General features: G+C 45.0%; 1 protein-coding gene and 1 long non-coding RNA gene across 5 annotated transcripts in view; one reads left to right on the top strand and one right to left on the bottom strand.

Moving 5' to 3' along the window:
• Positions 1-17,745, top strand: part of UNC5D (unc-5 netrin receptor D) — a 426,529-nt gene that overhangs the window by 88,923 nt on the left and 319,861 nt on the right. The gene's annotated exons all lie outside the window — the stretch shown is intronic.
• LOC310696127 lies at positions 7,490-9,590 on the bottom strand. Its single transcript, XR_014520449.1, has 2 exons — positions 9,252-9,590; positions 7,490-8,004 (listed from the first exon to the last, which is right to left on the bottom strand). It is a non-coding gene; the product is annotated as an uncharacterized lncRNA (long non-coding RNA).

Below are 17,745 nucleotides of genomic sequence, written 5' to 3' on the forward strand. Positions count from 1 at the left end.
TGGAGCAAGCAGCAAAAAAACAACAGGCAAAACAAGTTACAATATTAAAAATACCATGTGTACTAATTAAAAAAACAAAACGAGAAAAAAAATAGTGGAAGCTTTCCTTCTACTGAGAGCAGAATAAAACAATTAGCAGTTCAGATTAATTAAAAACACACATAAAAACACGGAGAACTAAAGGTTTGTTTAAAATGTAAGTTTGTTTAGAAAGCCAGGAATAAAATAAAAAGTCTTTGCTTGCCACAACAAAAGCCATTGAGAAGGTGCCCGGTGACCTTCTCTCAGGAGGCTATTGCATAGACAAGGTCCCACCACTAAGAAGGCTCTCTTCTTAAAAATCACTAGGGAGGCCACTTATGCATTGCTAAAAAGTAAAGAACAAAGTAAGAAAAAAATTGGCATGAGCTAATTTATTTGCATGCATGGAAATTTAGAAATCACTCCTATAATTTAAATAGAAATACAGTACATCTCACCACAGAGGGGAAGACTGCGGCTAGGTGACCTATGGTCTTGCTCAGCCTACTGCCCACGTGTTATTGACTTTGATGGGGAATGTCAAGTCCCCTGGTCATCTTTGAATTCTTTATCTTTAAACCAGGTTATAATTTAGGACTGTCATCTGTCAGCCCTTCTGAGAGAGGACTGTGATCTGCATCTGTGAAGTGTAATAAATGGCCAGCCATCTCACAACACTTGGTGGAAGCATGCAGAACAATGCCTGTGAATAGAGTCTTGAGGGTTAGGGTAGGCCTGTTCAGCGCTTCTGGCTTTTTGGTGTTAGTCCCATATGCCAGTACTGAAGTGTAATTGCTATAAATGTTTTATATTTGCCTGATGTTAACAAGAGGCATGATTTAAAGTCTCCAAATGATTCAACTATGTCTACAAATGAAGCCTGAGCAAAGGTTCTGGCAAAACAATAATTTCTTGGCTCATAGGTTGCGTCTTGGGTGACACGCTTGCATTTTTTTGTCAAGTTCAAGGGGGGTTGGAAGGATTATTAAATGTGTTGTTATGAGTAATCTTTAATTAGATGGCATGTTAGAGCAGCTTTGTGAAGCTGAGACTGGGACATAAGTAGCATTATGGAAACCCTTAAATACCAATTAACCCAGTAAAGTTGGAGCTGTATACAGATGGCCTATATTTGGAGACCTGGAAGTCGTTGTCATTTTCCTGTTTAATTTCCCTCCTGGTGTCCCTCATTTTGCCTTTTTACTTTGCTGTAGAGCTCAAAGGATCTATTAGGGTTTGTCATCTGCATCTGATTCAAGGTGCTCAATCTTCGGTGTTTAATACATGACAGAGTCTTAGTTCATGAAATTGGTGTGTGTGTGTGTGTGTCTTGCACTCTTTATATGCTTTGGTTTCTGTGATACTAAATTTCTTCATGGTTGTGGCACCGTATGATCTGACATTCCCTATTTCCTGGGACAGTCCTCCAGACATAAGATGAGCCTGCTTCATCAGGTCTGTGGCATCCTGCCCACCACCCTCTTCTCACACTGGCTGACCTGTGGGAAGCCTGCAAGCTGGACATGAACACACCTGCCCACCTGTGATTCCCTGGTATTAAGAGGCATGGTGCCTCTGAGGAGTAGAGTTAGAAAATACCGTATTTTTCGCTCTATAACACGCACCAGACCATAACACGCACGTAGTTTTTAGAGGAGGAAAACAAGAAAAAAAATATTCTAAATGAAATAGTGGATATATGATTTTTGTGGTTCATGCTGTGGCCACAGACATGTGATCTGACAGTGAGTTTGGAGTAGCCCAATGCAAAAATCCTGAGGATCCATGTGGATCCATGCTTTGTAACCACGGAGGAGGGAAGGAAGGGGAACCATGGATCCTCTGCTCACGACTGCAGCAGATGCCACCCGCAGTCATTCGCTCCATAACACGCACAGACATTTCCCCTTACTTTCTAGGAGGAAAAAAGTGAGTGTCATGGTGCAAAAAATACGGTAGTCATCATCAGGCCAAAGGCCCATCTGGTCCAATTTCTCACAGTGCCCAGCCAATGCCTTTGGGAAGCCCACAAGCAAGACCTGAGTTCAAGAGCCTTCTCCCCACTTGTGAGTCCCTGCATCTGGTATACAGAGACATGCTGCCTCTGACCGTGGAGCTTGTTTGTGAATCATATCTGAATTTGGCTGACCAAATTATGCATGCTGATGTAAGCTGGTTCCTCGATGGCATCTTGCTTAGTAGGCCAGCAGAAATGAAGTAGTAAACAGGCATGCAGGAAATATTACCAAGGGCTAATGATCAACAACATATGCTCAGTAGACAAACAGCGTTGCTCTCTGTTGCTATCTCTGTGGTTTGGCAGATGATTTGGTACACAGAAAGCAGGTGCCACTCATTCAGCTACTCCCACAGCCATGTAGCAAGCGGGTGTACAGAAGTAATAATGCCGTTCCCCCAAATTTAGTGCATGGTATCCTTTCATGAGGATATTCACTTTGAGTATCACTGCGGGTTCCAGGTTTGGGGGAACGGGATATCCGTAGCAGGGCATAATTTTCCACGAGTGACACAATTTCCTGTTGTTCTTTCCCTTTTGGTCAAAAAGCATGCAGCTGTTCAAAGAAAAAGAGGACAAGGTGAACAGAGGCCATTAGTCATTCACCTGGATTTTGGAAATGAACAGGCACTGAGAATAAGGAGGAGGAACAAGGATGTTGCTGGACTCATCCTGCTGGCAGTTTGCTCCCTCCAGAGTTGTGAGTTTCAACAGGTGTCCATTACTGTTGTGTTCTGGCTCTAGCCCTGTTGGATAGGAACACTTACCTATTCATTCTAGTGACCACTTTTGCAAACGCATGTGCACAGCAAGAATGTGTATACAGTGTAAGCCCTAGTCATGCACTACTCATGTGCAGGGCAAACCTGTAATGATGGGGGAGCAGATTGTGCTTCTAGCCTCACCCCTGGGTGGCCTTTCTGCAACAACCATGTGTTGGGAGCATCTGCCTGCAGAGAAAACCAAACGGACAAATATCTATTCACATGGAGGGGTTCTGCATGATCAGGTTGTGTGGGTGTCTGGATTGTGCAGAGACCCTGCACACAACTAGGAGATTGCATGTTCAAATTTCTCTTCCAAGAATCACGCCCAACTTGTGGTTATTGAAGAAAGAAGATCTAGCCTTGCCCCACTCTACCATCATAATCATATACTGTATATGCCCTACATGAGAGTAGCACGTGGGTGCCAGTGGCTGGCAGGTCACCAATGAGTGTGCACTGGGGGAAGGGGGAACTGCGGGAGAGAGAGGGCCAGTGATTTGTGGAGAATTGTGCCTGCCAAGAGGCAAAAGCTGGAGGCAGGAGTAGCTTCAGAACTGGAGGGTGGAACACAGGATGGGTCAGAAGAAGAGGAGGAAGAGAAAGGTCAGGCAAGCAAAAGGCCAGGTGTTTTCCCACCCTCTCCTGCACCACTGTCTCCCAGATCCAGGAGCAAGTTGAAAAGGGATGAGCAGAGGAAGTTTCCATGCGGTGCAGTCTCAGGCTGCATGCATGCAGCCCATTGGGGGAAGATACATAAACTGGTCCCTTCAGTGGAGCACGGACCTGGAAATACAGTGGTACCTCGGGTTACAGATGCTTTAGGTTACGGATGCTTCAGGTTACAGACTCCGGTAACCCAGAAATAGTACCTCAGGTTAAGAACTTTGCTTCAGGATGAGAACAGAAATTGCGCAGTGGGAGCATGGCGGCAGCGGGAGGCCCCAATAGCTAAAGTGGTACCTCAGGTTAAGAGCAGTTTCAGGTTAAGAACGGACCTCCAGAACGAATTAAGTTCTTAACCCAAGGTACCACTGTAGCTGACTAGATGCTAGATTGATGTGTGTCGGTATCCAGAGTTGCGGAAACGGCTGTGTTTTCATTGACAATAAGGAGTCATCTGTCTGTGTGTGCTTTCTTTTGGATGAGGAGAACCCTTGACACATGTCTAGGCAAGGGTAAGAGCTCTGACACAATTCTTTTACTTAACAAAATGCATATTCTCAACAGAAAACTTCTAAGCAATTTATCAAGCACCACCTACAGCATCTCTTGCGAAATACCAGTCAGAGCAATGCTCAAAAACATGGTGACATAAATGGTTCTCAGAACATAAGTAAAATCAGCATTTTTTAATGCCTGGGTAGGCTTGCCAAAGCAGGCAGGCACCAAAAACAGGACAGCAAAGGTGCCTGCCTCATGTCACTGGACAGGGAGTTCCAGATTATAGGAGCTGCCATGCTAAAAGGTCAGTTCCTTACAAGTGTGGAATGAGCCTCATGTTCTACAGATCAAAGCAGTTGAGTGGGTACATATAGGGTAAAGCAATCCTTCAAGTAAATTGGTCCCAAGCTGCTGAGGGCTTTATATAGTCCTTTATAACACACTGGATTTAGCCCAGTAACAAATTGGCAGGCAGTGCAGATCTCTGAGCAAGCCAAGAATATGCTGACAGATTTCCACTTCTTTGAGCAACTGTGATGCAACATACTGAGCTAACTGTAGTTTCAGAGCTGCTCTGAATCAGGGTTTGAAATTAGCAGGACGCCAGGTGCATTTTGCGCCTAAAGATTCTCTATTTGCGAGCGCCCCCCAAAAGTCTGGGTACCACTTTTTGCATCTGGCTGACACTCAAGGTGTTTTGAAGCCCCAAAGTATATAGAATAGACAATACAAATAGACAATACGAATAGACAAAGAATAGACAATATGTCATTGAGTTTAACAATAAAGAATAAAGTGCTTTGAAAACTGAAGTATGGTAACAAATTTTTTATTGTAAACACCAAATTAAACATGTATTAACATTGCATTACTTATATGAATTGCATATTAACTCATGCTTATCAGAATAATAAATAAAGTGATGCTGAAACACACACACACACACACACACACACACACGTACGTGACTAGACAGTCTTATTTTGGCGCCCACAACCCAGGTCCCAGAAGCCATTTGGCTCCTAGCTTTTGTACCCCAGCTTCTAACACTGCTCTATATGAGAGGAAAGACCAAGTCACTTTTTTGTCAGGCATCAACAACCAGAAAAGAGATGGCATGAACCAGTTCATAGGAGGTGTGGTGATTTTAATGATTTAGAGACATTTCCTTGCCAGAAACATTGGGGTGGGAGATTAGAGATGCTCTCTGGAGTACGGTGTGAGGGTTTGCAGCCTCACTGGCCAAAGGAGTTGCAGAAGAAAACTAGTTACAAGTAAGTAGCTGTGTTGGTCTGCCGTAGTCAAAACAATATAAAAAATTCCTTCCAGTAGCACCTTAGAGACCAACTAAGCTATCTTGTTGCATCTGCTATTTAATAACTCTATAACAACACTATGTTAACTCTTGTCTCAAGATGTACAACCTAAACTTTGGGGAAGGGCTGTAGCTCAGTGGTAGAACATCTGCTTTGCATGCAGAGGGTCACAGGTTGAGTTTCCAGCATCTTCAGGTAGAACAGGGAGAGATAAAGTATAGGCAAAATTAATCAGGGTGGACCAGGGCTGTGACTCAATATTGGGCAGCTTATGATGTTCCTAGCTTGATGCAAGTGGTAACCCCAGAAGTGAAGGAAGAGGTGCCTTTTTTGCTACTGATTTCCTTTTGCTTTTTAGCAAACAAGATGAGTAGGAAGAGCTTTTAAAGGTGAGCCAACACTTTTGTGTGCCAGGTGTGTTTAACAAACAATACTTACAAAGGATTATTATCATATTTTTGAAGACGTTTTCAATGCCTTTGGGATTCCTTTTGAGTACTTCAATGAGAGATAATCCCAAAGTTTTATCAAGAAGTAATTCTGTGTTTTTTTATTGAAGAAAAAAGCAACAACTCCAAAGACTCGTAAATGACCTTCACGAGTTCTTCAGAGGTTGCAAGAACATTTGTTGCTGTATATGATTTTCATCTTCATGGGTACGAAGGACTTTTGTTTAATATTAATAAATGTAGATACCTAAAAACCTGACCTTACAGATGATAATTTGACTGAAATATAGTAGCCCACAATCATTTTAGCAGCCATCATAACTTTATTAGCCATTTATAGCACACAGGTGGCATGATAGAAAAAGGGAATCAGTGTCCCTTGAAATTGAAAAAAAGTTATTTGTCTCAACACCTGGATTCAGTTCCAGAACCAGGATGTTTAAAGGAACCCTTTCCTGCTTTATAATCTCCCCAGATGCTAAGAGCAGCCTTGGAGTCTTTACCCCAGGGACTGGTAACCTGGGATTCTCCAGATGTTGCTGGACTACAACTCCCATCACCCCTGACCCAGAGGCATAGCAAGGTCAGGTGGTACCCGGCGCAGAAATTTTTTGGTCACCCCCCTGCCTGCGACTCCCAAGCCTACAGCGAGCTGGGGGAAGGGGGGGAGCTTTGCTGTTTGGCTGGTGGCAAGTCAGAGCCAGGGCCTGGTTCCAGCCTGGTGGAACTCTCTGCCTCATGAGACCAGGGCCCTGCAGGATCTGATTTCTTTCTGCAGGGCCTGTTGTTCTGCAGACAGAGTTGTTCTGCCTGGCCTTTGGCTTGGAATCATTTTGATTCCCTCCCCCCTCTTTCTTTCTTTTTTCCTTTCTCCTCCTGTGATGAGGCTGCATTTTAATGTTTTAATGTTGTATTTTAATCTTGTTTTTAAATTGTATTTCAATCAACTTGTTTTTATTACCGGTTGTTAGCCACCCTGAGCCCGGTCTTGGCTGGGGAGGGCAGGGTATAAATAAATTATTATTATTATTATTATTATTATTATTATTATTATTATTATGGGCTGCCGGGGCCACCGCTTGCTGTAGGCTTGGGAGTCGAAAGTCACCCCCCTTCAGGGAAGACACCCGTCTTCTCCTCTGTCTGCCTGCCTACCTCCTCCAGCTGGGAGTGCGGACACCAGGGCAATGGTGCTGCCCATGACTCTCAAGCCTACAGCAAACCAGGCTTGGGAATCGCAGGCAGAGGGCGTGCCGAATGTCACCCCCCCTTCAGGGTGACACCTGGTGCAGACCACCCCCATCACACCTCCTTGCTCTGCCCCTGCCCTGACCATTGGTCATGCTGACTGGGACTGATGGATGTTATAGTTCAGTAATAACTGGTGGGCCAAACCTTCCTCATATCTGCTTTGAGGCTTTTTTTTTTTTTTTTTTTTTGAATTGGAGCTTGTCTGCTATGTCATTCTACTGAAAGTGAATCCAGGTGATCAGACAAAGACACTGTTTTCATTCAGAAGTTGACTGCCAAGCCAGCAGTTTTTGGAATGGGGTCCTTTGCTTGTTCAGGACTTCGAAGTATTACCTTTTGTTGTAGGGAAATTACTCAACTCTGTGGCATCTTATCATGGGAAGAATCCCTCTCTTCGGTTATGCCAACGGCAAATGACCTTGATATCTCATGCAGAAAATTCATCACACGCGAACACACAATCGGACCCTTTACTAAGGAAACCATAGATTCCAATCCTGAGCTGCCTGACAGTTATCCATAATGAGTGATTCACCTCCTTTTATTTCGGCTCAAAGAAGGAAACCGTTCATGAGACAAAGCTGTGAGGTGGTAGCCTGGAAATGTGTGTTAAGCCACTGATGCATTCCTACCCTCCAGGCTGCAGGGTGATGACTTTTTCACTCGGCTCCCCTTCTACTTTTCCTAGGTGCATCCAATAAATTTTAAATGGTTCGAGCAATAGGCTATTGATTTCTCTCTGAATTTTTCCTTTAGGTTTTGATGCTTTCATTTTTCTTTTGGTCTTTGTAGCTGATCTTTGTATAACCCCCCTGTTTCTTCAGCGTAGCAGCATGTCTGCAATCACAGGGTTGTTATTGTACTAAGTTGTACTCAGAGCAGACTAACTGAAATCACTGGACCTAAGTGAGTCATGTCTGCTAATTTCTACTCTGACTAATGTCAAGTGCAGCCAGTGAGCAAGAGTACTGTGAGTATCAAAGGGTTCTTTCGTTCGTTCGTTCTTTCGTTCTTTCTTTTTCCTGTGTTTAAAAAGAGACAATGAACATCTTAATCCAGTAAGAATGATTGGTTGGTTGTCAGTTGCTTTGGGTTGCCCTGGGCAAGGCCTGGCCTTCTTATATAGCTGGGGTGGTGTTGATGGAGGGGAATCCCAAAGCCCAGCCTGAGCAGAGCTCATAGAATCATAGAATCATAGAGTTGGAAGAGACCACAAGGGCCATCGAGTCCAACCCCCTGCCAAGCAGGAAACACCATCAGAGCACTCCTGACATATGGTTGTCAAGCCTCTGCTTAAAGACCTCCAAAGGAGGAGACTCCACCACACTCCTTGGCAGCAAATTCCACTGTCGAACAGCTCTTACTGTCAGGAAGTTCTTCCTAATGTTTAGGTGGAATCTTCTTTCTTGTAGTTTGGATCCATTGCTCCATGTCCGCTTCTCTGGAGCAGCAGAAAACAACCTTTCTCCCTCCTCTATGTGACATTATCACCCCTTAACCTCCTCTTCTCCAGGCTAAACATGCCCAGCTCCCTTAGCCGTTCCTCATAAGGCATCGTTTCCAGGCCTTTGACCATTTTGGTTGCCCTCCTCTGGACACGTTCCAGTTTGTCAGTGTCCTTCTTGAACTGTGGTGCCCAGAACTGGACACAGTACTCCAGGTGTGGTCTGACCAGAGCAGAATACAGTGGCACTATTACTTCCCTTGATCTAGATGCTATACTCCTATTGATGCAGCCCAGAATTGCATTGGCTTTTTTAGCTGCCGCGTCACACTGTTGGCTCATGTCAAGTTTGTGGTCAACCAAGACTCCTAGATCCTTTTCACATGTACTGCTCTCAAGCCAGGTGTCACCCATCTTGTATTTGTGCCTCTCATTTTTTTTGCCCAAGTGCAATACTTTACATTTCTCCCTGTTAAAATTCATCTTGTTTGTTTTTGCCCAGTTCTCTAATCTGTCAAGGTCGTTTTGAAGTGTGATCCTGTCCTCTGGGGTGTTAGCCACCCCTCCCAGTTTGGTGTCATCTGCAAATTTGATCAGGATGCCCTTGAGTCCATCATCCAAGTCGTTGATAATGATGTTGAATAAGACCGGGCCCAAGACAGAACCCTGTGGCTGATCATGTGAAGAGTGCCCTACACATATACAACACTATACTTGCCACATGTTCCCCTGTGCCCTTATAGAGAGACGTGCAAGTATCACCCACCCACCATCTTGATTCTCCTCCTTACATGGACACCTATAACATATAAAATGCTGTAATACAGACACACCAACTCTATAGGGCTGAGGTGTCTTCAGCCCCCTCAGTAACTGCTGGCAGGGGGCCAGGATCCCGTAATGTTGAGGGGGAAGAGGAGGTTGAGTGTGGAGCAGAGCACACCGTAGGCTCCCCCTGAGCTTGAGAGGGGAGGAGCCACTGGCCACTGAAGCCAAACTGTGCCAGCTCAAGGCTTGGTTGACTCCCAACAATGTGACATCACGTATGATGTCACACACATGTGACGTGTGCCAGGCCCCATCAATCTTGGATGCAAGATGGCTCCTCAGCAAAATATGTTCCTGCTTTTAAAATTATCCAGCTTCCATGTGCTTTCTATTATATCCAAGGCAGCAAACTTCACAGACATTTGAGGCATGTCATTGGGGACAGACTCCTTTCCTTCCTATCTGGATAGAATATTTTCACAGTGGTAATAATAATAATAAAACAAGAGAACAGTGGCTGAAAATGCTTATTGCAGCCTCACTACATCCAAATGCAAACACAGAGTTAATGGTAAAAAACAGAAACGCAGCAGTGCAAATCCCAATTGCAGTTGAAGATACCATATGTTTTTGTGTGCAAAAACACCTGCTTCTGTTAGCAAAATCTTACTTGTTTATAGAGACTTGGTTGGCTCATCTGAGTTCAAATTTGTATCCTTCCTAATCAGGTTGACAACTATATTCTACACTGAGGCACTTTTCCCTGCATATGAAAACACTTTCGTATACCCACCCCCTTTATTTGAAGTGTACAACATAAATTGCATAAAAGTATCTGTCTGGCTTTCTCAACTGTTTTCCTCAGGCCTTCAATTTGAATACAGAATGCCAATGGTCAGGGATGATGGGATTTGGAGTCCAGTAACATCTGGAGGGTCACAGATGCCACACTACTCCCATAACATGTTGAACAAGAGTCCAGACCATTTCAATTGAGATCCACGTGTGTCTTAGATGAAGCATTGGAATGATACCAACATTTCAAAATCCACTTCAGCAGCTTAGTTGGCATCCGCCTGTCTTGAGAGTCAATGGAGTATGCATCTGGGGGTGAAGTTTAACTGCTGGAGAATCATAGCACCTGCAATGGCTGCAGAGACGTGTAACATGTAACTGCTGCCTCCTGTGTTGTTTTTGCTGCATTAGCAGCACTGAAGTGTCTTCTCCAGGGCAGTGGCAGAGCTTATGCCCGCGCTGCCCAGGGCAGGTGCACTCCCGAGGTGGGGCGGGGCTTGGAGGGTGCCCTCCCGTGACTCCCACACCTACTGTGAGCTGTCAGGGGAAGGGGGGAGCTGCTGTGCCGCTGGCACAAAGGGGGGGCAACATTTGGCCTGCCACCTGCCCGCGAATCAGACCCCCACGCCTACCGTGAGCAAAGCAGCAAAGCGGAGCAGCAGCTCGCCCCCTTCCCCCAACGTCTTGCGGTAGGCGTGGGAGTCCAAGTCGCGGGTGGGCGGCATGCCGATTGTCACCCCCTCCCCAGGGATGACACCCAGGGTGGTGTCCCCCCAAACCCACCTTCCTCTGCCAGTGTTCCAGGGCACAAGACTGGGCAGTGGGTGTAGAGGTCCTGGGCTGCCCAAATGACCAGCCTTTCTGGTGTGATCCAAAGGAAAACCGAGCAATACATTTGGCACCAGCTTGATTGCAAAAGTTGCCAGAAGGAGGAGTACAAGATGCCATTCAACTTATGTGTCCCCCACCAGAGGTACCTACCCCTCCGCCAACATCCCAACAGCTACAGTGTGTGAAATGGTAGGCTGTGTAAGGGGAGAAATACGATTCAGTTCGCATTGAAAAGTGAACTTACCCAAACAAGGCTCCCTTTCAAAATCTTCATTCATCAACATTTTGCAATGCCAAGGTAGCGTGCGCAGATATGCATCGACTATTGTAAAGGGTGCCTATGAATGAATAATTTGGGGAAAATAGGGTGAAAGGATTTGAAAAAATGTGGATACTGAGGGAAAGTAAAAAAATAATAATGTGCAGAGTAGGAGAAAATCATAAGGAAATGATGACAAATTTTCATGACGACTTTAAAGTGAAATCGCAAACTTATGTAGAAACGTGGGAAATTGAATTTAGGATTGGAAAAATGAGAGAGAAAGTGTAATGGACATGTTTGCCCATCCCTTATGTGCTGTGCTATAGTGTGGCATGGTGCATTTATGTTTACATACATTTGCACTAAGGTTGAGGTGAACTGTTGTTTGCTTGGATTGGTATTTTATGTTCTGAAATAAATTGGCAATAGTTTATTTAGTGTAGCAATGCATTGCTGTGCATCCCTGTTCTTGCATTGTGAGCTGACTTGGGTCCAATATCAGTGTGGGAAAAGGATGCACAAATTAAAGTAGTAACAGGAATAAGAGGAAGAGGATCTCTCCACCCTCCCCTCTGAAATGTATCTGTTGGAAGAACGATAGCTGATGTGCTGCCTCCAGGTTTTGCCGGACTCCTAACTCCCATCAGCCCCAGTCAGCATTTCTAATGGGATGAAGGGAGCTGTAGTTCAACAACTTCTGGAGGGCATCGTGATTATAACATCACAAAATAGGATTTCCCAAAAGCAGAAATAGGGACCATGACTTATCAGGAACAGGTACCAGAAAAACAGAAATCACCAGTTCCCAGTAAATAAGGCTGCAAAGCTATACACACTCAACCTTGGCAGTAAGTTTGTTGAAACGCCATAGAGCAACCTTCACTAACTTGGGGTTTCCAGATATTTTAGCAGTCCCAACTGTCAAGGTGGTGTCTCCCCTTCGCATTAACACTCCGGCACAGTCAGATGGGTATTGACAGTCTTTATTACATATGTACAAGAAACAGCTACAGTTCAGGATTATGCATCCGAACCCGTTGAGTCAGATTCAGGGAGTGGCTTCCTTTGATTCCCGTGCCAACAAAGTAGGCGTGGGAATTCCCTCCTTGTCTGTGCTGATGTGAAAGCCCCCCTCCCTTCCAGAGTCTGAGCTCTCTTCCCGAGCCTCTGGGCCAGCGGTTCTCAACCTGTGGGTCCCCAGACGTTGCCAGACTACAACTCCCATTATCCCTGAGCTCTGGCCTTGCTAGCTAGGGGTGATGGGAGTTGTAGTTCAACAACATCTGGGGACCCACAGGTTGAGAAAGACAGGTTCCTCTGTCTCTGGGCAGATGAAGGGTTCCACAGCATCCCTGAGCCCCTGCTCCACCTCTTCTGCCACTTGCTCTTCTGGATTCTCCCTGACACCAACCAACACAGCTCTGTTGTCTGGGACTGATGGAAGTGAAGGGCACCAGGTAGCAAAAACTGCCACAAGAGATTAGACACACATAGGATTGCACTGTGAGACAGTTGGAATGCATGAGAGTGGCTGAAATTGAAATGTTCGGAAGCAGAGGTGATAAATTGAATAAAATATGGAGGGGGGGCAGGTAAGCCCTGCCCCACAGAACTGGTCACAAGACATGGCACACACACGACACCCAAATGGCAATTTCCATCCGTAAACTTTGTGGGGCCCCGGCCCCCTCAAATGTTTTATTGAGGGGCGGCTGCAAAGGGACCTTGGCCCCTAGGAGTTAGGTGCAATCTTAGAAAGGGAAGTAGCCATCTGAAGCTGGAAGGGTCACTTTTTAAGGTTACTTAGGCCATTTGTTCTCTTGTAGATGTGTATACTTGAGCTGATGCCATTTAGGTTGCACATGGAGCATCAGTATGGTATAGTGGTTATAGTGTTGGCCTGGAAGACCTGGGTTCAAATCCCCACTCAAGTCATGCAACTCACTGTGTGACCTTGGGCCAGTCACAGTGTCTAAGCCTAATGTACCTCACATGGTTGTTGTGAAGATAAAATGGGGAGGAAGAGAACCATGTGTTTCTCTTTGGAGGGAAGGTGGGATGTAAACAGAATAAATAAATACCGGTAACTCTTTTGTATTTCGCTCCGTACTTTAGAGTGTGGTGCATTGCACAGTTTTATTTTTTGCCTTCTTTCTGGTCTGTTGACGGTAATGATTTAATGGTGATATCCAAATGTGTGCAGATTGCCTCTTAGATTTCTCCTGGAGAACTTGGTTCTCACCCACTGGCCCCTTGTCCTTACCATCTGGTGTTGCCTGCATGAGACTAGGGCACACAAAACAGGCAATGTCGTGGACGCTCTTGTAATTTTTTTGCAGACACAGTTCAGCTTGGGCTGTATGAATATGCCTATATAAGACTTTTACAAATCTGCACTCGACAGCAAACATTTCTTATTAAACAACCATTTCTTTTTCTTTCTTTCTTTCCTTTTAAAAAAAATGCTCTCCCTTGTTTAAAAGCTAATATTGTATTTCTCCATGTATGGCAGCAGCAGCAACAGCAGCAGCAGCAGCAGCTGTCCTCCTGACTTCAAATACCAATTTACTTTCCAAGGTAGGGGACTGCAATATATTGCAGATTCAGTTAAATTCCTTAATGGAGTGCTGGATAATATTGAGCTGCTTATCTGTCTGAGACAGTGTTAGTCTACTATCTGGGATAATCAGAGGCGCGCGCACACAGCTATTCAGACAGATAAAGAGCTGTCTTGAATGCCAGCCTCCCTGCTCCAGACAGAGCCATTCCAAAGGTCTTGGGTAAGCACATGGTTGCCATAGAATGCACAATACGAGAAGTGCAGAGATGTCAACCTTCAAGGTGTGGAAGCCACATTCAACCTAATTATTATTTTTTAACGCTCCATTAGTTTCTTTTGGTTATTCCGGAAAACCTTCTCTGAGAATACCTTTCCAGTATGCTGATGATGCTCTGAAAGTTCTTTAATCCTTGACCAAATTTCTCCCAAGTTTACCAATGGGCAGGTGAAGCTTTATTTTATTTTTATTTAGGAGCCAGTGTGGTGTAGTGGTTAAGAGCGGTAGTCTCGTAATCTGGGTAACCGGGTTCGCGTCTCCACTCCTCCACATGCAGCTGCTGGGTGACCTTGGGCCAGTCACACTCCTTTGAAGTCTCTCAGCCCCACTCACCTCACAGAGTGTTTGTTGTGGGGGAGGAAGGGAAAGGAGATTGTTAGCCGCTTTGAGACTCCTGAAGGGGAGTGAAAGGCGGGATATCAAATCCAAACTCTTCTTCTTATTATTTACTAACCTTAAGGTTGGAGGGGTGCTTTACGACATCAAAGGGCATAAACAAGAAATTTTGGGCGGTAGCCAATGAACATATCCTCTTGCACAAGGGGGCTTTCTCCTCTCTGCCCCACCCTTCCATGTTCCTTGCACCCTCTGGAGGGTTGAGGGACCCCAGGACACATTTAGGGAGGTACCTAAGGGAGGAGAGTGGAGAGAGTTCCATTGTGCAAGAAACAATCATTATGCTATTTGGGACATGTTGCTCAGCAGTACTTTGGATACAACCCACAGTCACTAGCCACAAGCACAGGGTATAAACTTTAATCACTGGTAAGATAGTATCTCCTCCTCCTCGTCCAAATGTGCTTCCAAAAAATTGTATATAATTATGTGAACAGGTGACTGGTGTGCTACAGGCAAGTGATGTGTACAAAATGGCATATACCAGGGTAATGTTTGCATGTAAATGCATGTATCCATGAAAATAACATGCTAATAATACATTACATTAGGGGAAAGTGATTTGCGCCTCCAAAAAAAAAAGCATATAAAGCAAAATAGCATGCAAAACTATGCATAGTAGAAGAGGTTTGCACTAAAATGCAAACATAAATGACAAACTGATGGGAAATGTGAAGAACAGAATTTGCATTTTTTTTTGGGGGGGGGGGAGGAGAAACTGAGAGAAACCAAAATTGGCATCTTTGCCTGTCCCTAGGGATGGGTTGTGGAGGTGGAGTTAGCATGCCGAAACACACTCTCCCCCACCATCACGTTTACGTAAGCCGCACTCAGAATGCTTGGATGGGATTCTCTCTTGTGATTTTCCAGTGTTGATGCAAGAATGTGAAATGAAAGAAAGCCAAATCAGGTAACTCTGGGGCCTTCATTGATCAGGCCCAGGATTTGCAGGTGGACCCACACCACAGAATGCCCTCCTCTGCTTTATAAAGGTAAAGGTCCAGTTGTGGACGACTCTGGGGTTGTGGCACTCATCTCGCTCTATAGGCTGACTCAGCCGGCGTACAGCTTCTGAGTCATGTGGTCAGCATTACTAAGCCACTTCTGGCGAACCAGAGCAGCGCACGGAAACGCCGTTTACCTGCCCACCAGAGAGATACCTATTTATCTACTTGCACTTTGACGTGCTTTCGAACAACGGGAGCTCACCCCGTCGCGGGGATTCAAACCGCCGACCTTCTGATTGGCAAGCCCTAGGATCAGTGGTTTAGACCACATCGCCACCCGCGTCCCTTTCCCTGCTGTATAGCATGGAATAAACAAGGGGGGGGGGACCTTTGTGGCTCAGTGGGCCAGATCCTAATCAGGATCAGCCTTGTGGGCCAAATTTGTCAGGTGCTTTCTCCTGCCCACATGACAAGATCATTTGAGCAGGGTTCCCAAGAGCCTGGCAGCCATCTGGTTGTTGCGTGCTTGGGAAGCACAGCACAAACGGGTGCTTCTAGCCCTTTGCTTGGCACTTTGGGGGGTGCTGAGCCCTGGGCTGGTAAAGTGCCTCTCTCTCTCCTCCACCTTGGGCAGGATAAAGGAAGAAGCCTGTATTTTACAGGTTTTCTTTGGCTATTTGCGCTTTTCTCTGGAACAGGTGCACACAGCCAAAGTTAATGGCCCACTTTTACGCTGGTGAATGGCAGTTAAATAATGTGTTGGGAGCAGCCAATGCAAACCTGATAGTAAGAGCTGTTTGGCATTGGAATGGACTCCCTTGGAAGCTGCTGGACTCTCCTTCCTTGGAGGTTTTCAAGCAGAGGTTGGATGGCCATCTGTCAGGGATGCTTTAGTTGAGATTTCTGCATTGCAGAGGGTTGGACTAGATGACCCTTGGGGTTCCTTCCAACTTTACAATTCTATGATTCTCCACCATCCTGATTGGCTGCTGACAAGTGGGTGTGGTTTGCGGAACAGAGGTCAAATGTTCCCCACTCCTGAATAAAATCCATTCTCTGTCACACCACTGCTCCCCCAAACTATCTTCCCCTGCTTCCTTTGCCGCTGTCTTTTCTCCCTAACAACAGATTCTACTAGCACACTTGAAAGCACAAAGATGGGAGGGGGAGCATGATCTGTGTTATGACACTATGTGAAGAAAATGCAAAGTTTTCAAACTGTTGTTCTATTCATTGTGTGCTAGTTGGGCCCAGGAGAGCATCTGTTATCTCCTTCAGATGATTATGCAAATATGTCTAAATATCTGAATACCTATTCCTACTTTTTATCCTCTAATCTAATGACTCCCTTGACATGGTACTGTTTCAAATTATCTTCAGTGAGTAATGGCTTGCATTTAACATTTTATATCAAACCTGTCATATAGATCATTTTCTGTAATATTTTACATAAATTAGCAATCCTTCCCTCATGGCACGTATGGTATCGCCCGTGGGGTTTTGCGAGATTAGAAGTGCAAGCAACACAATCTTGGTCTCATTTAGAGCTGAACAAAATGGACTGGCAAAGTCTGAGTCACGGAGTGCATGTTAGTTACAGATAAATTGCAATGCCATCAGTGCAGGGCATTTTATTTTGTTTTTATTAAGTACAGCTCTGAATAAAAACGTTGGCACATAGTTACTGCTTGCAAAAGGCTGGTCAGTCTGTCTTACCAAATAGCTGATGTGTATCTGTCTGATGTCAAATAGTCTTAAGCCAAAAGTATATGGTACGTTAAATGATGCACAAATCACACACAAATCACTCTTGATCTGGATTTTGACCACAACTCACATGGAGGGGATTTGTCTTCCCACCCTGTGGGCCATGCTCTTGACAAATCATGGTCTTGATTGGGAGGCGTGGGAATGTTCAGGGAGGCAGGAGAGGATATATTGTTTATTAATATCCTTCCTAACTTGCGTTTGCAAATTCCTTTACTTAGCAGAATTTACGGTACATTCCCCTTTTAAACGCACAGTGGATAGCTGGTTGCAGGCTTGTGTAAGCCTCTCACTAGTAGGTTCCTGGTAAGTTCCTTTATATCCCTCTTAAAAGAATAAACACATGGCAACCTTATTTAAAGTCAGTAAAAGGAGTTTACTCACATCATCAGTTCACAGTTGGATCCCTGAAGGCAGACTTAGTTACAAAGTATATACATGTGGATCTATCCCATATGGAGGTAATCCCAGTGTCCTCTGTTGGCTGAAAGCTAACAGAGCAATTCTAGCTAAAAAGCTGCTCGAACGATGGAGGAAGTCAAAGAGAGAGAGTGTGCTGCGTGCCTTGTCCTTTTGTTTTACCTGGACAGGTAAGATCACTCCCACCTCTAGTCACATGCAAAGGAAGTATGTCCCAGCCAGGAGGAAACAGGAAGTTTTCGACTGACTGGACCCAACATTCCCTTGCATGTCCACTGTAGGAAAACAAGGAACGT

This window comes from Podarcis liolepis (assembly GCF_965112155.1).
Source record: "Podarcis liolepis genome assembly, chromosome: 16".
Lineage (NCBI taxonomy): Eukaryota > Metazoa > Chordata > Lepidosauria > Squamata > Lacertidae > Podarcis > Podarcis liolepis.